Source organism: Crotalus tigris, unplaced genomic scaffold (assembly GCF_016545835.1).
Source record: "Crotalus tigris isolate CLP2741 ecotype Arizona unplaced genomic scaffold, ASM1654583v1 scf7180000017916.3911339, whole genome shotgun sequence".
NCBI classification, from domain to species: Eukaryota; Metazoa; Chordata; class Lepidosauria; order Squamata; family Viperidae; genus Crotalus; species Crotalus tigris.
In genome coordinates this window covers 1,193,586-1,217,567 of record NW_024096718.1, presented here as the reverse complement: position 1 = coordinate 1,217,567, position 23,982 = coordinate 1,193,586, and positions in this window count along the sequence as shown.

The following is a 23,982-nucleotide window of genomic DNA, read 5'->3' as shown; positions in this document are numbered from 1 at the left end:
TGGATGGAATGGTGTATTTTTCCTCCCAGCAAACATTCTGCTGTCATTATTCAATAGTTAATTAATAGGTATGGAAGCAATGAGAACAAATGTTTTTTCCCACAGTGCTTCAGAAAGAAGATACAGTAGTAAAAAGAACAACAGTACATAAAAAGGCCTTTAAGTGGATGCAATATGCAGTTCCTAATGTATAAACCAAGAAGGTCTGGGAACATTGCCAAAAACAGCTCAGTAAAAGGATTTGAATCATAAAGATATTTGCCTTGAATTTTACTTTGTTTGCCTTCTCTCATGGATATTCAGTATGCATATCCTAACAAGGTAAGGTCTCTTCATACCATAGGAAGGAATAAAAGCATGCCATAATAGGGCCTTGTTCTGCATGTTAGCAGAATAACTTTGTCTGATATGGTTCTTTCCCTGGAGATGTTGTTTCACAAGGAGCCCTTGAGGGTATTTCACTGAATGCCTCATGCTAGAGCAGTGGTTCTCAACCTTTTTAATGCCGTGACCCCCAACCGGTCGTAAGTTGAGGACTACTCAACCGGTCGTAAGTCGAGGACTACTCAACTGGTGCAGCACCGTTTGCAGAATGGGACTTTTGGTGGGCTCAGCAGGACAGAGACAGCCTGGACAATTCCTATTGGCTTTTGAAAGCCAATAGAATTAGACTCTATTCAAGAGAGTCTATTCTATTGGCTTTCAAAAGCCAATAAAATAAAAGGGAGTAGCACAGCTAAGGAAAAGGGGGAAAAATGGTGGACTGCATTGTTTGGTGACCCCCGTGAAATGGTCGTTCGACCCCAAATGGGGTCTTGACCCACAGGTTGAGAACCACTGTGCTAGAGTGACTCACTACCAGCTTCCTGCTGTTTATTTGTTCTTGCCTTCCTAGTCCTTGCTGCTCTTTTGGCAGCTAATGTTTTTTATAAGAATCCATGATCTCCAATAGGACATGCTTTTGTCTAACCTCAGGTTGTCTAATCTCAGAAAAGTCATGTTCTGGAAACAGGAAAAAGAGCCATCACTAATCAATTGGCACTGTTTTATCATTTCTATACTTGTTCCTCATAGCTACTATTTTAGAAATAGTTCCATGCTACTGAATTTTATCAGCATGTATGCATTGGAGAAGTAAGTAGTTTGAAGTTTGCCTTGCTGGTTTGAACTAAAAATCAATTTAGTCCAACATCCTGGTACAACAGTGGCTTTCTAGAAACTGTACTCAACTGTACTCTCTAGAAACCTGATGAGTGTGTACAATGTTGGTTGTTTTTTTGATATTTCTTCCCTGTTTTTGCTGATCACAGAGACACAGAGATTCATATAGCTCTAAAAATAATTCCTAATCTGCCAGATAAAGTAAGGCAATTCCTAATGTGTCAGGTAAAATATATCCTCTTTGGTCTCCTCAGCCTATCACATAACCATGACTAATGAGGTTGTGCTTGCACTTGTTAGGAATAAAATAAATTCTACTTCAAAGATGTTGGAAAGCAAAACAAGTTTTATTGAAGCATTTGCAAAAGCTGGTGGATCCAGGCAAATACAATTCCAGAGATCACACCCAATTTAGTTCAGCAGAAACTTTTATATCTGTCCTGTAGCAGAGGGATCCCCAACCCCTGGTCCATGGACCAACACTGGTCTGCAGCATGCCAGAAACCAGTCTGCACAAACAAGCAAAGCCCCATTTGCACACGAAACCACACCCCCTCTGGTCCGTGGAAAAACCTCTCTCCGTGGAACCAGTCCCTGGTGCCCAAAAGGTTGGGGACCTTTGCTGTAGCATGTGCCACGTCCTTTTCCAGACCCAGTTGATAGGTCTGGTCTGGTCACATGCTTTCCGACTGCCTAGTAAAATTATTAGACACTTCAGCTGTACAATTAATAATTCCCCTTTGTTTTACCTTTATCTTCCCCTTTTCATGTTCGTGACATTCAACCAACTCAGCTCACAATAACAGCCTGTTTGTCTAAGCTGGATGATACAAATGTTTCAACTCTGTTCCCTTGCCTATCTATACAATGTAACTAATGCCTGCTCCAAACCAAAAGTTGTATATGTCGTCACCAAACAAAACTTAGGGCTTCACTGAGCCTATTGTTCTCAGGTTTAATCTCATTTTCTCATTTGCTAGTAAACTACCAAAACCAGATTGTGCTTCTGCTTGAAAACTTTCTAAAAAGGAAGGATGCAGAAGATATTTTAATTACGTTAGGCTTATTTTATTCTGTAATACTGTTCTGGAAAGTTTAAACATTTATCTTAAACTCCTGCTTTTAAAATGTATTTCAAACTTGCAGTTACATTTCCTGCTTTGACTTTTGCCATATTCCTCCCTCCTCCATTTCTTTCACTGAGATAAGTATATATATATAAAAAGGAAGAGACCAAATGTCATGAATAATTGTCAGGGCTCAAAAATAAAGCATTGTTATGTAAAAGAGGCCTCATCTTTCCAAATAAAATCATAGTATGAGGATTAATTCAAACAGACCCTGGAAGTCACTTGCTAATCCAGTCTTTGTGTGTGCACTTTTTTAATTTAAACATTTGTATTGTAATCTGTTTTAATAACCAGTAATTTGGATTATTCAGATAATAATATAATAAGAACATTTTTGCATAATCACTTATCTCTGCTCTCAATGAGAGCATACAGGTCTATGATAAATTTTGAACCCCTGAAGTCTTTGTGTAGCAGCTTAATAGGACATCTTCATCCATTTGATTTAGAAACAATACACCATGAATACCAAGTGTTCAGAACTCTGCTAATTTTCTTGGGATGACTCCCAGGAATATCCAATAGCTAACCATTGATGGAGAAATGATTCTGGAGTACATGTGCCTTTGAATTTATGCTCTGATCTGCCTGCCCAGCATGAGTAGCATGACTAATAGAGAACAAAGTAAAGATCAGGAGATGTCCTTAAAGAGGGAAGCAAGGGCAACTCTAGGATAATTGGTTTGAAACAGCAAACAAATGTGAAAGATCATGCTCGTAAGGCATAGAACTTTTGAAAACATGAAATATGTACAAATATGCTTTTATGCATGTAATGACTTAAGGTTCCTCTATCTTATTAATAAAGTTGAATACACCTGTTACGTCGAGAGGTAACTCTTTCTGCAGCTTTCTTCTGAGATCCTTTTTTGTTTTGTACTAATCGTGGTAGCAAAATCCCATAAATGGTCATTTGTCAAGTAGTACTTCACATAATTTTTCACATTTCAAAAGCATGAGGATTAAGTCATAATAACATATAATGTACAAAGTTCATGTAAAACAAGCTCACAGATATTCAAAATATAAATAATTGCAATTAACTTTGCAGCTGCTCTTACGATTTTTGACAAACATTTCATCCTAAACGCTATAATTTATGCAGAACTCAAAGAGATTTTACTCATGTTTAGACACTGCAGAGTTAAGTCCTATACCATCTGAGTAACTTTTTATGGGTAGAGTACAAATTACTGTAGTAGAAAGTTTTATTTATCCATAAGATCCTTCCATAAGATTGAGGATAGGACTCAATTAATACTTGAGTAGAGATATACATTAGATTGAAAAGTTGATAAAATAACTTGAAAGACAACAATGGCAAGTCATTTCTTCACTGTTTCTAAGAGAACTTCATGCATGTAATCAACAGGAATTGAGTTTGACTGGTGAATTTTTTACTTGACCAAACACGTGGAGAGCTTCAATGGATCAAAAAGGCTCTTTTTGCTTTCTATATGCCAACTATTTCTGCTTATAGCTATACTTCATTTTATCATTTCTGAATCTCTCCTTGGTTAGTTTTAATAGGATCTGAACCTCCTTATTGAAGCACTGTGAGAGACTGGGGCTTAACTACAATTCCCAAGTGTCAAGAATGGAATTACAAAGTTTGCTTTGTACATTACCTTAGACATTCAAGATTTCCATATTGCGGTACAATTTCTTGTAGGCAGTTTCATGAATATTAAGTCAATGCACTGCCTTTTATCAAGAGTAGCATTTTCTAATTTGAATCAAAACTCCAATAATGTCTAGTCAAACTTTGTGATTCTTCCTTTAGTCCCTCTCTGGTCTCCCAGATGTTCTTTGGGGGTGTTTTAAGCACATGGCCATTATGTAATTAAACCTCATCTTTTTTATATGAACATATGCACACAGTGTGAGGTGCATTAGTCCATGACAGTTAATATACTATACTTTATTACTGCCCAAGTAATGAGAAATACATAATTTAAAGCATTTTAAAGCATTTGCTGGGATTTGTGCTACAAAATTCCATACTATTCTTCAATAAGTCTAGTAAAAGTATATATCTGAAATGAAAGCATATTAGATATAAGCTATGAGAACTCACTATTTTATAAAGTTTAAAGTCAACCAAGAGAGAAAATAGCAGCAATTAATCAAATCATGTTTGTTTACACTTTATATAATTCACTCTAATGGAAGTGAATAGAAATAGAAATTTTTGTTAGGCAATCTAGTGCTATTACTGATACTATGTTGGCAGCTTTTGATTATAAATTGTATGCAAATGATATTTTAGTAATTTTATATAATTATAATAATTTACTGTCAAATGTTATATTAGTGATTCAACATGTTGATAAGTGTTTGGGATATAAGATTGATTGGGATAAGTCTTTTTTATTGCTTTAGGCTCTGAAATTTTAATAGCTCAATGTAAAGATTTAGGTTTGTAATCCTGCAGATTGCATTAAATATCTAGGGCTTTATATTCCTAAAATATTTGTTAGGAATAAAAGTATGAATTAAGTATGCTAACAAATTTGGATAAAATTGCCTTTAATACTATTAACAGATCAAAATCTGATTAAGTTGGTGGGGTAAATTTAATTAAATTGATATCGCTCCAAGATTAATTTATATATTAAGAGATATTCTAATGTTAATCCCAAATAAATGCTTCCTTTGGATAAATGCTAAACTGGATTGATTCATTAGCTAAATTAAGATTATCTATTGTGGATTGTGATTGTACTTTGCTGGATTTTCATTGGGTTTATATTGATCAATTATACTACTAATACTTAGCAATGACCTCCATCCATAATGAAGTTATGATTTTATTTGATTCATTTAATTGAACATATACCTTTAGGACTAGGTTGGAGAGTTTTAATGTTATTCCATTAAAATCCTAGCAATTGCTTAGGTTGATATATATAGTAGAAAGGATATTTCATTCCTGGGTTTGTGAACAACTAATACGTTTGGGCCTTGTTGGGTTTTAGATTATACTTTGATGTCTATGGAGATTCTCAGTCATCCAGGTCATATTTATCCCAAAGATACTTTTTCACGAGGCAACTGGACTTTCTTGTTTTTTCTTTGAAGATGTTTCACTTCTCATCCAAGAAGCTTCTTTAGAAGTGAAATGTCTTCATAGAAAAAACAAGAAAGTACAGTTGCCTCATGAAAAAGTATATTTGGGATAACTATGATCTGGATGACTGAGAATCTCCATAGACTCCATAGACTCATAGCTGAAGAAGCTTCTTGGATGAGAAGCAAAATGTCTTAAAAGAAAAAACAAGAAAGTCCAGTTGCCTCGTGAAAAAGCATCTTTGGGATTATGCTTTGATGTTGAGACTCATGAATATTTAACTTTATGGAATAGTGTATGAAAATGTTCTATTAGAAGCTGTGGGTGGAATTTGGAATACATACTTTGAATCACTTAGTTTTCTAGCAACTATTTTAAAGGGGTTTTCCCCTCAAATTCAAGTGAAATTTTGTCTCCCTGATTCACAACATTGGTAATATTTGCAACTCAAGCATGTTTTACCATCTCAATGGGAACCAGATGCTTTGGCTCTGTCTGATAAACCTGACCTCTTATTATATTTGATGGAGTCAGTGTTTGAAATTAAACCATCAGCCTTTTTACATAATATTTAAAAAGTTGACATTAGGACATTTATGTCTCATGGATTAAATAATTAGGACACATGACAAAGGTCTGTCAATAGTTCCAAGTCTTCACTCCAGTAAATTTAAATTAAAACCAATTCATCAAAAAATCTTATTTAGAGATTACTGGAAATTCCAAAGAATGTATTCAGAAAGATCCATATCATAATTTTTCTTTTGGCAATTTGAAGGGTTAGTGAACTATATGACAAGGTCCCATGAATCAATAATATATTTTAATGTATTTAATGTTAAAGATGATAATGTGACAATTAACATTAGCAATAATATTAACATATCAAAAACATTAAATATGTTTTTGTTTATGATATTTTATAATAGTTAATCATTTTCCCCTTAATGTAGATTTATCTATTTGACACATAATAAAAATGTGACATATCCAGATAGTACTACCCTTTTTGTTTTTGTTTGCTTTGTGTCTTGTTAAGTCAGGTAGCTATAATTTTTTTCTATTTCTATTTTTCTATTTCTTTCTGTAAAATCTGGGCAGTCACTTGGGAATGGTACAGGGTCTCCTGCTTGTGCAGGGTGTTGGACTAGAAAACCGCCAAGGTCCCTTCCAACTCTGTTATTCTGTTATTCTCTAAAAGCAGACTGGAGTTCATCTTCCAAATTTGCAGTAATAGATGGGATTTGAATTCTACACAACTCAGTCCCTCTAATTTCCTTCCCCACTTCCGCATTATCTAGTTCCTTCCTTTTTTCAGTTGCCTCTTTATAGCTCTTTTAGTTCCCTCAATTTGCCACCATCTAAAATTATTTTTCTTCTCATCCATTTTTTGATGCATTGTACATTCTAACAGTTCATATTTTAAGTTCCTAGATCAACTTCCTAAGAATCTTAGGAGCATGAAGAAAAAAAGTCATATCACTTAATTCAAAAGGGAAGGGAATTCCCATACATTAAAGACCTCTTGAATAGACTTAAGAGTTCTTACAGAATATCCCTGTCATTACCACTGATGTAGAATAGAATACAGTAGAGCTGGAAGGGACCTTGGAGGACTTCTAATCCAGCCCCCTGCTCAAGCAGGAGAACCTATACCATTTGCGATAAGTGACTGTCTAGCCTCTTCTTGAAAACCTCCAGTGATGAAGCGCTCATGATTTCTGAAAGCAAGCTATTCCACTGATTAATTGTCCTCACTGTTAGGAAGTTTCTCCACAATTCCAGATTGCTTCTCTCTCTGATCAGTTTCCAAACATTGTTTCTTGTCCTGCCCTCTGGTACTTTGGAGAATAATTTGACCCCCTCTTCTTGGTGGCAGCCCCTCAAATACTGGAATACTGCTATAATGTCACCCCTAGTTCTTCTTTTCTTTAGACTAGCCAAACCCAAGTCCTGCAACTGTTCTTCATATGTTTTAGTCTCCAGGCCATTGATCATTTTAGTTGCTCTTCTCTGAACGTTTTCCAAAGTCTCAACATCTTTTTGTAATATGTTGACCAAATCTGGTTGCAGTATTCCAGGTGTGATCTTACTAGGGTTTTATAAAGCATTACTAATACTTCGTGTGATCTTGATTCTATGCCTCTGTTTATTCTGATAGTTTAGTGTCATCTGCAAATATGATGAGTTCCCCTTCTATTCCCTCATCTAAGTCATGTATGAAGATATTAAAGAGTACTGGGCCTAAGAGGGAGGCTTGTGGTACCCCACTGCTGACTTCTCTCCATGTGGATGTGGTACCATTGAGGACTACTCGCTGAGTACAGTTTGTCAGCCAGCAACAAATCCATATGGTGATGATGTTGTCTATTCCATCTTTTTCTAGCTTATGAAGCAATAGGTTCTGGTCTACTCTGTCAAATGCTTTACTGAAATATAAGTATACTATGTGCACAGTGTTTCACTGGTCTACTACTTTAGTCACTATATCACAGAATGAAATAGGATTGATTTGGCATGATCTGTTTTTAACAGTTAAAAACTGGCTACTAGTTATAACTTTGTTTGCTTCTAGTTGTTCGTAGATTTGTTTTTTGGTTATCTTTTCCAGGATCTTACAGATATTGATGTTAGACTGATTGGTCTGTACTTCCCTGTGTCTGTTTTTTTCCCCCTTTTTTGAAGATGAGAATCATATCAGCCCTTTCTAATCCTCAGGTATTTCCCCCGTGCTCCAGGATTTTTTAAAGATATGGTTCTGAGATAACATCTGACAGCTCCTTCAGAACTCTGGGATGTAATCCATCAGCTCCTGGTGATTTATATTAATCAAAATCGGACAGGTGTTCTCTTACTATTTTCTTGCTTATTTTAAATTTTGTTTCTAGTTTGTCTTCTTGGTAGTTTTTTGGTATGTTGGGCTATAATTTCCTTTTGTGTGAAAACTGATGCAAGGAATGAGTTAAGCAGCTCTGCTTTTTCGTTATTGCCTGTTATTTCCTTGTCATATTCTCTCTTTAGTGGTCCTACAGTTTCCTTGACTTTTTTCTTGTTATTAATATGTTGAAAGAAACTTTTTTTAAATTATCCTTGATTTCTGTTGCAAGTCTTTGTTCATTCTGATCCTTTGCTTTCCTGGCTTCATCTTTGCATGTTCTGGCCCTCTTTCCATTTTTTGTACTTGTCCTTTTTGTCTTTCAGTTTGTCAGAGAGATCTTTGTGCAGACATGCTGGTTTCTTCTTGAATTTCTTGTTTTTCTTTTTCAGTAGTATTGTGCTGGACTGGGCTTTTATGATCACATTTTTCAGTTTCCCATGCTTCTTGAGTTGTTTTCCCCTTTAGGATTTTCATCCATGGAATATTTCCAAGGTGCTCTCTTAGTTTGTTAAAATCAGCTCTTTTGACGTTTGGTTGGATTATTTTCTACTGCTTGTGTTTGCACTATATTGAATTCCAGTATGACGTGGTCACTTTCACCCAAGGTTCCAGGAACTTCAACTCCCTCTATCACTTCTTCTCTATTAGTAAGAATTAGGTCCAATATAGCTTTACTTCTAGTTCCCTCCTCCACGTTTTGGATGACAAAGTTGTCGGCTAGGTTGGGTAGGAATCTATTTGATCTCCCATTCGCTGCAGAGTTTGCCTCCCAGTTGATATCTGGATAATTGAAGTCTCCCATTACTACTGTGGTATGCTCCATATATATGTTTGTTAACTGGTTGGCAAAAAGTTCATCTGTTTCTTCTTATTGTTTGGGTGGTCTGTAATATACATCTATGGCAATGTCACTTTCCCCCCCTTTTATATTGACCCATATACATTCTGGAGGGATTTTATCTTTGATCGTGTGGATTTCTGTAGATATGTAGTGTTCTCTTACATATAATGCAACTCTCCCTCATCTTTTTGTAGATCTGTTTCTTTTGAACAATTTGTATGCATCCAATAGTACATTTCAGTCATGGGTTTTATCCCATCAGGTTTCTGTAATACCAACTATGTCATACCTACCCTCATGTACTATTGCTTCTAGTTCACTCTGTTTGTTCCCCAAGCTTTGAGCATTTGTATATAATCATTTAAGACTTTTATGCTTGTCCGTGGGTATGTTTCCTGCATCTCCTAATTGTTGATTGAGTTTTTCTTTTTTCTCATCACTCCCTACCTCATTGTTTGATTTGTTTTCTTGGGATTTATGACTGGTTTTGTGCTCTAGAGATTCTAAAGATTGATCACCCTTCCCCATCAATGTTAGTTTAAAGCCCTTCTGATGAGTTGGGCCAGTCTTTTGCAGAGTATTTTTTTCCCTGTTTTTGTGAGATGCAGCCCATCCCTTGCTAACAGTCCTTCACATAGGAAATGCAGTCCATGGTCCAGGAAACCAAAGTTTTTTGGGTGACACCAACCCTTTAGCCAGTGGTTTATTTCTAGAATTCTTTTTTTCCTCAATAGGTGTTGTCTTTTCATTGGGAGTACTGATGAGAACACTACTTGTACTTCTAGCTTCTTAATTTTATTGCCTAGTTGCTTCTAAACTCTCAATATTGTACTCAGGTTCTTATTGTGTCATTCATCCCAATGTGAAGGAGGAGGAAAGGGTGGTAATCTGTGGGTCTAATTATTTTGGTTAGGTTCTTAGCCACATCTTTGAATTTCACTCCAGGGAGACAGCATACTTCCCTAGATTGTATGTCTGGTCTGCAGATGGCTAATTCTGTTCCTTTGAGAATAGAATTTCTTATTACCAATGCTCACCTTCCTTTTGGGAGGGGGGGTGCAGTCTAGGGTGCTTTTCTATTTATCTCATTGATGTGACTTTTTAAGGAATATTTGGTGATGTTTCTTGGCTAGGTGTCTGCATGTTTTCTTTGGGGGGGGGAGAGTTGTGGTCTGTGTATTACAGCCATATGTGTATGTATGTACTATAGCTATATACTGTAATAGAAAGTGGAACCCAATAAATCTGCATACTAGTTTCAACAGGTGGCCTTCAGAACCAAAGGGGGGGGGAGGAAGAACATTCAGAAAGAATAACCCAATTGTTGTAATTTCAATAACCCCATATGATTAATCAGCACAATAGTAAGAAGATTAAGGTAGCCTGTATGTTATATAACGTAGTCAATTTGTCTCCAATCATTACTTTAGCTATATAAGCAGGACTCGACAATAAGAACCTTAGGCCAACATAGAACTTTCAAACTTATTTAATGTAGTCTTTAATCTAATTTCAACCCACCTCCCCATCTGGATATTAGTTCATATCTCTGGTAAAAGCTACCTGACAAGAGAAGGTATGCTATAATAATGATGTTAGTAGAGAATGGTTAACCTACTTTGGACTCTGTCTCATTCACTATTTGCTTCAATCTTATTTATCATGTGTTTCTGAACATATTGCCACCAAATGAAAATATTACCTAGCTCTAATAAAAACAGATATCTTGTCTGTAAACTAGCATTTCTGAAAACAAATTCTGAACTATCAGTTGTTACCTGATAATTGTCTAAAAAAGAGTCACAAAATTAGATAATTACCATACCATTATGCTTTTCATTTAATCATGTTCCATCTTTTTTTCATGAAAACCCCTTAACCAAGTCACAATATACCAAGCAAAGCTTTATCTGGTAACACTGATTATTTTGCCCAAATGATCCTTAATATTAATAAGTCAAATGTTCAATTTGTTTTGTGGATGTTTATAACTTAGCCTAAAGTGGAACAGTTAAATCATCCTTTAACCTCTTTATGGAAAGTCAGGTCTTTAGTCTTACCTGGAAATTGAGTATATGGCCATTACTCCTGAGTAATTGCACATGGGATTATATTAATAATGTGCAGATATAAGAATAGATGCTGTATCATGACCTTATTTTAGAACTGTGTAAATTCTAACTTCATTGCTTTTAATTGAACATCTTTCTGTTTATCTTCACAGATCAATGTTCCCATAGTAACAGTAAATTTTTAATTACATTAATTGTAATTATATATAAAACTTTCTCCTTTGGTATTCATTTGGTATTTCCTTAATATTCACTCTGCTCCTAAGGTATGCAGTGGGGTAGACTGCAATTAGCTTGTTCATTATATTTATTTTTCTTTTCATAAAACTTTAACAAATGAAGCCCTTCAAAGTTCTTTAATGCACAATTAAGGGAATAGTGATGAGATGGTGGGTGAAATGTTGAAAGGTAATTCAAACAATATGACAGGTTAATATACAGTGTAGTTATTTATCTAGGAACATTAAACAAATATTAGCTAAAATTGCATGTTAAGTCTTTTGGCATAAAGGAAGCTTTCAATGTGCAATTCTTATACAATAATGAGGCCATTGTTTGGAATCTATTGACTAGAGAAAAGGAAATATGCCTATCCATCAATGCTGTTACTAATTACTATGTTAAAGATGTTATAGAATGTAACTGAAGTCTGGAATTTAGAAGCTCAATATAAGAACACCTAATCTGTAAACTCAACATCAAGCTTATTTGCTTATAATTAGATCACTTTCTGTATGAGCATCAGCTATCTCCTCAATGTATCTGCCCAGTTTAAGACTGTAACAAGAAGGATAACAGGAGAAGTTAAAGGAGCAATTAAAGGATTATTTTGCTTTAAATATGCACAAGGGAACTTCAATGTCAATGGTCTGGGATGCAGGTAAAGCCTACATGCAGGGATTTTGATACAAATGAATAATGTTCATAGACAGAAGCAGATGCAGAAACGTAAGGAGTTGGAAGATGAGATTAAATTAAAAGAAAAAGCTTTGATTTTAAATCCTACAGATGAGAAGGTTAAGGAATCTATAAAATTGCTTAAATCACAATTTAATATGTGGATGGCCTATCAAACTGCAACTAATTTACTGTATATGAAACAAAACGCATTTTGTAATGCTAATAAACCAGGGAGATGGTTGGCTTACCAACTGAGAAAGAAGCAGAGACAGAGAATTATAGATAAAATAAATTATAATGGTAAATTGGTATATCAGAAGGAGTTGATTAAGAAATCCTTTTTAGATTATTACCAAAAATTATATATGAGTACTAAAGTACAGGTTTCAGATATAGATAATTATTTAAATGAAGCTAACTTTCCTAAATTAACAGAAGATCAGAAACAAGAAATTAATGGTTTGATTACTAGTGAGGAGATTGAGACAGTAATTAAAGAATTAAAATTAGGTAAGGCACCTGGTATGGATGGTTTTATTTATTATAAAACATTGGTATACCAAAGAATTATAGACCTATATCTCTCTTAAATGTAGACTACAAGATTTTTTCAAAAATTTTAGCTAACAGGCTTATGAGGGTTTTGCATCATGTAATACATATGGATCAAACGGGTTTTATAACTGGAAGGTACATGAAGAATAATGTCAGACAAATTATTAACTTATTAGAATATTTAGATAAAAATAATCAAGTTTCTGCAGGATTGATATTTTTAGATGCTGAAAAAGCCTTTGACCAGCTGAATTGGCAATTTATGTTAAGATTAATTGAGAAAATGAATTTTGGGGAAAAAATTTTACAAGCTCTTGGTGTTATTTATCAAAAGCAAACGGCACAACTTATAGTTAATGGGGGTTTGTCAGAGGTGTTTACAATAGAGAAGGGGACTAGACAGGGTTGCCCATTGTCACCATTGCTGTTTGTTTTAACCTTGGAAATACTGTTGATTAAAATTCGAGAATCACAGCAAATAAAAGGAATAGAAGTCAATAAAAAAGAATATAAATTAAGGGCTTTCGCAGATGACTTGGTGGTTACCTTATCTCAACCTACTTATTCTGTAATAGAGTTATTACAATTGATACATCAGTATGGACAGGTTTCAGGTTTTAAAATTAATAACAATAAGACTAAAATATTGCCTAAAAATATGACTAATCTGGATAAGCAGACTTTGGTTAAGTTGACAGATTTTGAGGTTGTCAATAAGGTAAAATATCTGGGGGTTATTTTATCTGTTTCTAATGCAACATTGTACAAAAATAACTATGAAAGGCTGTGGGTCAATATATAAATAGATTTGGAAAATTGGGAGAAGTTGCAATTATCTCTTTTGGGAAGAATTGCGGCAATCAAAATGAATGTTTTGCCAAAGTTTCTTTTTTTATTTCAAATGATACCTATTTTAAAGAATGAGGTTAATTTAAATGAATGGCAGAAAGGTATTAACAAATTTATCTGGGCAGGGAAAAAACCAAGAGTAAAACTTAAAATTATATAGGATATTTGTGAGAGAGGTGGACTCAAGGTACTGAATTTGAAATTGTATTATGATGCTGTGGTTTTAACATTAATAAGTGATTGGGTTAATTTAACAAATGTAGAAATACTCCTCTTAGAGGGTTGGGATTTTCTTTTTGGATGGCATGCCTATTTAATTTTTAATAAAAAGGTTGATAGGGTCTTTAAATCTCACATTATAAGGATTTCTTTACTTCGGGTTTGGAGGAAATATTATAGAAGTGATTTTAAAATTCCACTATGGGCTATACCGGGACATGAAATAAAAGGGATAAGGAGAGGAGTTAAGATGGATAGCGTTTTTTATGCACAATTACTCAGATGGGATGGTAAAAATTGGCAATTAAAATCTTTGGAAGATTTAATACAAGAAAATATTATTTATTCATGGTTTTATTATAGACAAATAGTGGAGAGGTGGAAGATAGATCGTAATGTGGGTTTGCTTAGAGAAGATGAGAATTTATTAAAACAAATAAAAGATCAAAGACGAACCCATATTAAGAGAATTTATGGGGTGTTAGTAGAATTGGATTCAGAAGTAGAATTAGTTAAAGAATGTATTAAATGGGCACAAAATTTTGATGAACCGGTTCTATTAGATACCTGGGAAATTATTTGGGTGAGGAATGTTAAATTTACACAAGCCCAAAATTTAAGGGAAAATTTTTACAAAATGTTTTATAGATGGCACCTTGATCCACAAAAAATGTCTCGTATGTATCCTGACTTACAGCCTAAATGTTGGAGATGTGGATGTTTGGATGCTACTTATTATCATATCTGGTGGTCATGCAAAAATATAAAAGCTTTTTGGATTAAGATATGGTGGAATATTCAAAGAATTTTTAGAAGAAGGGTAAAATTTACCCCACAACTGTTTTTGTTAGGTATTGTTTCTGATTGTGATACTAAAGAGACTATATTGATGTTAAATTTAATCACAGCGGCAAGGTTGTTAGTAGGGCAATGTTGGAAGAAGGAATCTTTGCCTACCTTGCAAGAGTGGTTTTTTAAAGTTTCTTATTTGGCGGAAATGGCAAAGATTTTGGCTTTCTTGAAAGACCAATCCCAAGAGAAGTATTTTTTGGTATGGAAAAAATGGATAGACTTTATACAATATAAGTTGGATATAAAAAATATTATTTAGTTTTTCAATAACTTATACTTAAAATTTAAGATATCTTATAGACTTTTTCCCTTTTTCTTTCTTCCTATTTTCTTGTATTTTCTTGTATTTTTGCTTTTTTTTATACATATATTATTGTTAATTAGTTTACAATTTGTTTAATTAATGTATTTAGATTTGTTTATGGTTTATATTTGTTTTAAGACTTTTTGAAAAAATATTAATTAAACCTATATTCAGCTCTGGGAAGGTCAGGGGAGGGCATGGGAGGGTTGGGGGGGCTCGGGGAAGGGAACCATATTGTTTTGTAAAATTTAAAAATTTTCAATAAAAAAAAAGAAGGATAACAGGAGGAGGAGTTATTATATTTCCAAATAGAGGGCTGTAATGTTTAAAAGAAATTTGAAATAGAAAGATGTCTTTAAACTTGGACCTATTCAAAGATCAAAGTAATTGATTCAATCAAAAACTTGTGATATAAATTATAAACAGTGTTGGATGTCATTATTGGATATATGTCTGGAAAGGAAAAAGAATGTAAAACAGGTATTTAGATATAGATCCCTGCATTTAAACTGAGTGGATTTTAATATATCAATTTCATAGAGGCTGTCACATTAGTCAGTCAGACAAGTACTTTTATCAACCTGATAGTTCTTTATATTTTTTGGAACATGTGGCATTTTTATTTATGCAGCAAAGTTGCAGCATCCATAGAAGAGTTAAAAAATTCAGATTTGTTTAATACTTGATTGTGAGATCACCTGGAAATATCAGAGCTTCAGTGTCAAACAGATATTTTGGGGGTGGCAGGTGGTGGTGGTGGTGGTGGAAACTTTCCAGAAGAAGAGAATAGCAAAATACTTCCATTCTTCCATACATTATCAAAGAGCTGAACAAAATTGAATAGATTTTATATTTACAGAAGGAAAAAAATGAACTCAAGTTGTTTTCTAGGTCCTTTATTATCTTTATAGTAATTCCATCCACTATTATCCATCAACATCTTTCTTAAATTGCTGTGTCCAGAACCTACCACACTTATCATTAGAAAACTTTTTTCCAAGTTTCGTGTGGTGGATGCTAAAACAGTCACTAGTGAATTCAGAATTAATAATGAATTTGAAATATCGGTAACAGGAAAGCATAGATGGCTATGGCCTGTATGTCCTACTTGAGTAGGTCTCCTTTATTGGTCCATGCATTAATAACAGTGAGAATTAGGATGCTTCTACATTTAGCTCTAAATTGATAATTTAGGCCTCAGGCAGCTGGCAAAACCAAATAAACAAGAATGACACAGATTTTAGTTTCTTTAATGCTAGTCAGGGAGAAATCCCAAGAATAACTTCCTGGTCTCATTTATAGTGAGTTAGTTGAGGTGAAATGTCTTTGAAACACTTTCTTCCTACATCTTTCATACCTGGAGTGAGTTGCCTTTTCTTAGATAAATTGAATCTTTTTATCTTCCACTTTCACAATATATCTCAGATACAAAACAGAACTCTGTTCTTAAATATGTTTGCCATGTGTATTAACAATAACAAAAACAATGATCATAGAGCATTTGTAATATTTTCTATTAATCAAAATGAATATCAAATCTGGGGTCTTAAAGCTGCAAATAATTTACCTATCAGCATTAAAAACATACTTGATTATATATCTAGACATATATGCTCAGAACATTAAACATTGCTCAAGTAGTAAAATGTCCAATTCCAATAGTAACCTTGACTATATTTTAGGCTATTAAATAATTCCCTATTCATTAATCTGTTTTATGAGTAGCATCCCACACTTTCAGTCCCTATCACTTTAACATTAATGGCAAACACCCACACAGAAGATCAAAGCAAAGGTGGCAGGATTTAGTTATTTCAGACATGAAAATTATATAGTTTTACTTAGTTGTTGTGTTCAATCATGTGCAATGGTATTTGTTGACCTGAAAAGCAATTTTTCTCTTGCATCTGTGGAAATGTTAGGATGATGATGAAGAAGAATCATTAGTCTTATAGGAACTGATTATCATTATTATTTAAATGGACAATTACAGGCATGTGATAATGATTATGTACCATCAAGATGTTTTCAACTTCTAGCAACAACATAGATAGGTTTTATTTTTATGATACTCTTATTCCTAACAGCGTCTTCCAACATTCTTGTTATTGTAACTGAGTCTGTCCACTTTGCTGCTGCTTGTCCTCTTCCCTTATTTCTTTCCACTTTTTCCAGCATTAGAACCTTCTCCAGAGACCTACGTCTTCAAATGATGCGGCTAAAGTAGGAAAATCTGAACCTGGTCATTTGTGTCTTGAGTGAGGACTCTTGGTTGATTTGTTTGATGATCCATTTGTTTGTTTCTTTTGCTGCCCATAGTATTCTCAGGGGACTTCTCCAGCACCAAAGTTCAGAAATGTCAGTACTTTCTATCTTGCTTTAAAATCCATTTTTCCTCCCATACAGTATCACAGGGAATTCCATGACTTACATGATTCTTATCTTTGTAGCTATAGATACATGGCATTCATGGCATTTAAATATCTTTTCCAGGGACTTCATATCTGCTCTACCTAGTGCTAGTCTGTGGCGTATTTTTTGACTGCTTGTTTCTTTACTGTAGATGGCTGATCTTAAAAACAGAAATATCCATCACTTCAATATCTTTATTGCACATTTTAAGGCTAATTGTTCTACCTGAATCTCTTCGATCATATATGCAATACTTGTCATTCTGAGGTTGAAATAATTTTCCTGAAGGAACTCAGTGTTTACTTGGGGAGCAGCAGACTTTCCAAAGAGTTATGGCTGAATATCCTGCAAGTTAACAATCTGAACTGGGTTAGGGCAAAGATAATGTATAGTATTGTCCAGCAACTTTTCAGCTTAACATTTCTATCCTTTAAATCTGGGGTCTCCAAACTTGGCAACTTTACAACTTATGGACTTCAACTCCCAGAATTCCCCAGCCAGCAATTTCTAGGAGTTGAAGTTCACAAGTCTTAAAGTTGGCAAGTTTGGAGACCCCTGCTTTAAATTATAACTCTCCAACTATCACTGCTTCCATTGCCCCTCTATATGTGGTTTTCTTACTGGGCAAAGTTGTAGTAGAAATAAACATTTTAGCAAATGATAAGGTGAGATAGCAAAATATTACAATACCTTCCTTTTTAGTTCTGGGTCCTTTCATGTTTCCACATAGTGATTTAAACTAAATGCATTATAGTGTGCAAATTACTAAATAAAAGGGGGCGGACTGCTTTAATGCTTTCAGTAATGCAGCAGGCTCAGATAATCTGTAAGATACATGAGCTGAATATCAGAAACATTGTTTGTATTAAGCAGAAAGAAATGATGATTTACTAGAAGGCTTAATTATTTTCATTTAATATGCAATGTAAAAGGTTAAACTTTTGTTCAGTCATATATATTTTAAAGTCTCCAGATATAAATTGAACAAATTAATTGCACATATTGCAGGATTTTCTAGATTCATGAGAATGCATCTAATTAGGTTACAGCTTACTTCCGTGTTAAAATCAGTGAGTATTGACCTACAGTACCTTCTTGTGTTGTTCCTCTCTAAAATGGAGACATGAATAAATAAAGAATACTGTTTTTCCCCCATCAAAAAAGTTTAAAATATTATTTGCTACATCTCTTAGATGCAAAAGATATGTTCAGACAAAATACTCATGCACTAAATGAACACACAAGCATTTCACCTAAACAAGACAAAATAATAACATTTTGAATAGTAGTTTTCCTATAGCTATATCTATGTACTTTTTCGCTAGACACTCAAGTAGGATATATTTAGCAGAACATCTAAGAAAAAAAATAAAAACAACACTGAATAATTATGTGGCTGAGTTCAAACATTGCAATAAACCACTTAGTTTGGCATAGCATGTTCCATTAATACAATCACTGTGTTTGTAAATCTTGTTTATGACACAATGCAATCTGTGAATAAACCAACTGTGGCTTAATTAACAAACTATGGCTAGGCAAGGCAAAGCTTACTGTGAATTAGGAACTCAGTGTGCATGTTGGTGCTTCATTGATCTTTCTTGAACATATTTTCAAGTTATGCAAAAATTGTTCCAATAGTGATATGTGATACACAATATTTTGCTTTTAAACGCCCCAACAATAATAGAATAGAGCAAAACACCCATGCATAACTTAGAAGCAGTCAGACAACTGTAAATCAGCTAGGCACAGTATGATGATAAAAAGACAGGAAGGGATATCTTTCTTTTCAATCTGACTTCCTCTTGTTTCAAATGCTGTCATAGCAGCATTGCAAACAATAGGAGATATGGGAAAATAATACATGTCAGGATTCCTCATATTTATAGTTTGCTTTAGCATTTTTTAAAACTAAGGAAATGAGGCCATAACATTTTTTGATCTGACTACGCATTATTGCACTAACAGCAATTGATGCAACAAGAATTGAAGCCCTACTGTTAGATGAGGATTTGGGCTCTTTTTCATTCTTAATGATATGAAGGTAATGCAATATCTGTAAAGTGTGAAATTCCATAAACTATGTTTATTTATGGAATCCAAATTAAATCCAAAAATTAAAGGATACCAATTGTTTTTGCTGCCTTTAGTCTAAACTAGGGTTTCATTGGTGTTTAAATTGCAAAAAACATCCTTGAAGACCATGGCAAATATTTCTCTACTGTTACCAATAATCTATAGGGAGATATCAAATTGACAAGAATTAAGTTTGACAGGAGATTTTACTTTATCCCGAGTATTATATTTAAGTAAACTACAATTCATATACGATTTTCAATTATAGACATCTGTCCCTAACCACAGTGATGCCAAAATGTGTTGCTGCAAATTAGCCTGCAAGGATTATGAAGCTGTGTCATAATCGTTTTTCCCCTCCTCCTTGGATTCCTATGCTTTCAATCATTGCTGTAGTGACAATTTCTACTTATTTTTATTAGGTGAGTAGATTACCAAGAATACATTTTAATTAACATGTTTATACATAATGAGAATAGCAACAATCTGCTCTGAGATAAAATAATAAAATTATATATATAATTTTATATATATTCAATAATGCAATCTTAAATCTCCAGGAAGAGTATAACCTAGTTGTTTATTGTTAAAACAATATTTAAAACAATAAAAAACAGTTATATACAAAGTTAAAAACAACTTAGCTTTCGCTGGTCCTCTGCCAGCATCCTCCGAGTGAGGCTCAGGGGTGGGGAAGTTCTTTTTTGCCGATCTAACTTCTTGCTCATTGCTCGCGTGACAGGGCCACTCTTCCTGATTGCCTGTAACTGCCTTAGTTGCCCCGCCCTCTCTTTATTGCACTCCAATTTTGCATTTTTCTGCTCTGTCATCCTTGTCCAGCCTCCTCCTCCCTGTACTATTGTTACTAATATAATCTCCAACCGCTCTTTCCTACTCATTGTGGGGTACACCTTCCGATCCGGTATTACAAGAGTCCTGCCATGGGGTTTTCCCTTTTTATTCTCCTTGTTGGTCTGCTGGTCTGCCTGCCATTTTTGCGTTCCATTATCTGTTCCTATCCCATCTCACTTCTCCAATTTTTCCCCTCCCCTGACCTGCCTACCTATATACTATTCCTGCCTACCATTCCTATCACTCCTCCCTTCTCCAGTTTTCCTCTCCTCCTGGTCTGCTGGTCTACCTGCTGTTCCTGTTTCCCATCATGCCTTCTTATCAATCCTCCTCTCTCTGGTTTTTCCACCCCCCCTGGTCTGGCGATCTCCCTGCTGTTCCTGTCTTCCGTCATCTATTCCTGTCCCTCTTTCCTTCCCCATTTTTTCTCCCTCCCCAGCCTGCTGATCTACCTGCCATTCCTACCTTCCATCATCCATTCCCATTGATCTTTCTTTCTCCAGTTTTCCTCTATCCCTAACCTGCCAGTCCTGCCTTTCGTCATCCATTCCTATCAATCGTCCCTTCTCCAGCCCTCTAACCTGCTGATCTACATACTGTTCCTGCCTTCCGTCATCCATTCCTATCGATGTTCCCCTCCTCAGTTTTCTTCCCCTCCTAATCTGCTGCTCTACCTGCTGTTCCTGCTTACCATCATCCATTACTATCCATCTTCCCTTCTCCAATCTCCCCCCCCCCCCAGTCTGCTGATCTGCCTGCTGTTTATCCATTCCTGTCCATCTTCTCTTCTCCAGTATTCCTCCTCCTTTAACCTGCTGGCCTACATGCTGTTCCCACATTCCGACATCCATTCCTGTTGGACTTTCCTTCCCAGGTTTCCCCCCCCAGTCTGCCATCCTGCAGTCCTGCATACTGTTCTTGCCTGCCCTCCTCCATTCCTGTCAGTCTTCCCTTCTCTTGTCCCCCCCCTCTGATCCGCTGCTCTGCATACTGTTCCTGACTTTCATCCTCCATTCTTATCAGTCTTCCCCTCTCAGATGTCCTTCCTCCCCCCATGGGTATGCCCCCATTCCTACGTGCCTCATCTTTTTTTCTTTTCTCCCTCACCTTCCCTTTAGATCAGTCCCATGGGGTTGGGCATTCCTCTCCTAACCCATTCCTCTGGGTCGTACTGTCAGATTTGATACTCCCAAGACCCTTCCCTGGTCCCCTCCTCCTTGCAGTCCCTCATCATACCCATCTCCTCCCTCCTTGGTGCCCTTACTTATCTGTGACTCTAATGCTTCCTCATCCATCCCTACCTTTTCCATGTCTTTGAGATCCTCCCTTTGCTTAGCCATATAGTAAGTATCCCCCCCCCCAGTCTTGATTCTGTCTCTGACAATCGGCATCCGCCTCTTGACATGCTCTTCATATACTCTTAGTCCCTGGTACGCTGGGGACAATTCTATACATCGATTGATGGAGTCCATGTTGGAAAACCAGGCCTCCTTTAGTAGGTGTCCTCCCTTGGAGGTGTCCTGGGCGATGGCTTCTGCCCCCTTAAAATTGAACGAATGTCCGTTGTTAATCATGTGTGTCCATATTTGGGAATACTGCTCCTGCCTTCTAATGGCCAATTTTTGTTCATGTAGTCTAGTTTTTATTCATTTGGCTGTCTCCCCCGTATAGTTACATTGGCAATCTTTTCAGTGCACTCTGTATACGACTGATGATCTTTCTTCCTTCGGCAATGGCTCTTTGGGGCGCATAACTTTCATCCTGAGTGTTTGATCGGGCTGGTGGGTGACTTTAATGTTGTAAGGTGCCAATATGCATGCTGTTGCCTCCGATACTCCCTGGACGTATGGTATCGTTGTCCAGGCCATTACCCCTGGATCATTCGGTGCTCTCCGGGGTTCTTGACATTTACTATACCTCCGAATGAAGCTAGTTGGGTAGCCATTCCACCTACACACTTGATAAAGATATGCACACTCCCTCTGCTTAGCCTTCCTAGTATTACAGTGCATGTCTATACGTGCAAATAATGTCCTTACGCATGAGATCTTATGGGCTGCTGGGTGATTGCTCATATAGTGCAACATCCTGTCGGTGTGAGTGGCTTTCCTATACACCATCATGTGGAGGGCACCATTAATTTGACATGTAATCAAAACGTCTAGGAAGGCTAAGCTGCCATTGGCCTCCTCCTCCGCTGTAAATTGTATGTCTGGGAATATTGAGTTGAATTTCTCCATGAAGGCAGTTTTTCTTGCATGTTTAATGATGACGAAAGTATCGTCCACATATCTGGCCCTGCTTTCCAAGCACTGTAGGACCGCCTCCATGATGACCTCTGAAATGGGAGATCCCATCAGCGTGCCCTTGATCTGTTCATATATTGTCCCCTGGTATGTGAAGTATGTTTTCAAGCATAGCCATAATAACTTGACCACATCTTCTATCCCACCCGGGAAGGAAAGTCCAACAGGAATGGATGTCGGAATGGTAGGCAGGAATGGTATATAGGTAGGCAGGTCAGGGGAGGGGAAAAATTGGACAAGGGAGGAGTGATAAGAATGGATGATGGAAGGCAGAAATGGGATATAGATCAGCAGGTCAGGAGAGGAGAAAAACTGGAGGAGGGAGATGGGATAGGAATGGATAATGGAATGCAAAAATGGCAGGCAGACCAGCAGACCAACAAGGAGAATAAAAAAGGGAAAACCCCATGGCAGGACTCTTGTAATACCGGATCAGAAGGTGTACCCCGCAATGAGTAGGAAAGAGCAATTGGAGAGTATATTAGTAACAACAGTACAGGGAGGAGGAGGCTGGACAAGGATGACAGAGCAGAAAAATGCAAAATTGGAGTGCAATAAAGAGAGGGTGGGGCAACTAAGGCAGTTACAGGCAATCAGGAAGAGTGGTCCTGTCACACGAGCAATGAGCAAGCAGTTAGATCGGCAAGGGGATAAAAAGAACTTCCCCATCCCCTGAGCCTCACTCTGAGGATGCTGGCAGAGGACCAGCGAAAGCTAAGTTGTTTTTAACTTTGTATATAACTGTTTTTTATTGTTTTAAATATTGTTTTAACAATAAACAACTAGATTATACTCTTCCCGGAGATCGAAGATTGCATTATTGAACAAATATGCCTGGGATTCGCATTTTTACAACCATTAGGGATATATATATATTCAAAATTTTATGGCTGACAAAGAGTTAGTGGGAGACTAGTATAGCTATTTCAGGCTCATTTGCCCTCATCAGCTAGTCACACCCTTCAGGGATTCAAACCTGGGCAGCTTGCATGTTAGGCAGCTGTATTACCCTTTTGAGCCACAGGTTTCCCCTTACTCCTGTCAGCAGAAACCAGGAATGATATATATCTTATCTGTTGGGTGAGGCACCAGGTCTACCAAACCTGTGACTCAAAAGGGTAATACAGCTGCCTAACATGCAAGCTGCCCAGGTTTGAATCCCTGAAGGGTGTGACTAGCTGTTGAGGGCAAATGAGCCTAAAATAGCTATACTAGTCTCCCACTAACTCTTTGTCAGCCACAAAAATTTGAATTTATATTGTTCACAGTATGTGAGGTCTGCCTGCAAAACATGCTCCTAGATTGGAGTGAAATGCAGAACAGGCTGATTTATATTTGGTAGACCGGGTGCCTCACCCAACAAATATATATACTTACATCCAATGGATTCCAAAGAAATAAGATTACCAAACTAATCCAAAAAGAAACCCCACTAAAATCCAAGACAGAGAACAAGAAAACAGGAAAGCCCTCCTCCCTTACCTAAAAGGCACCACAGACAG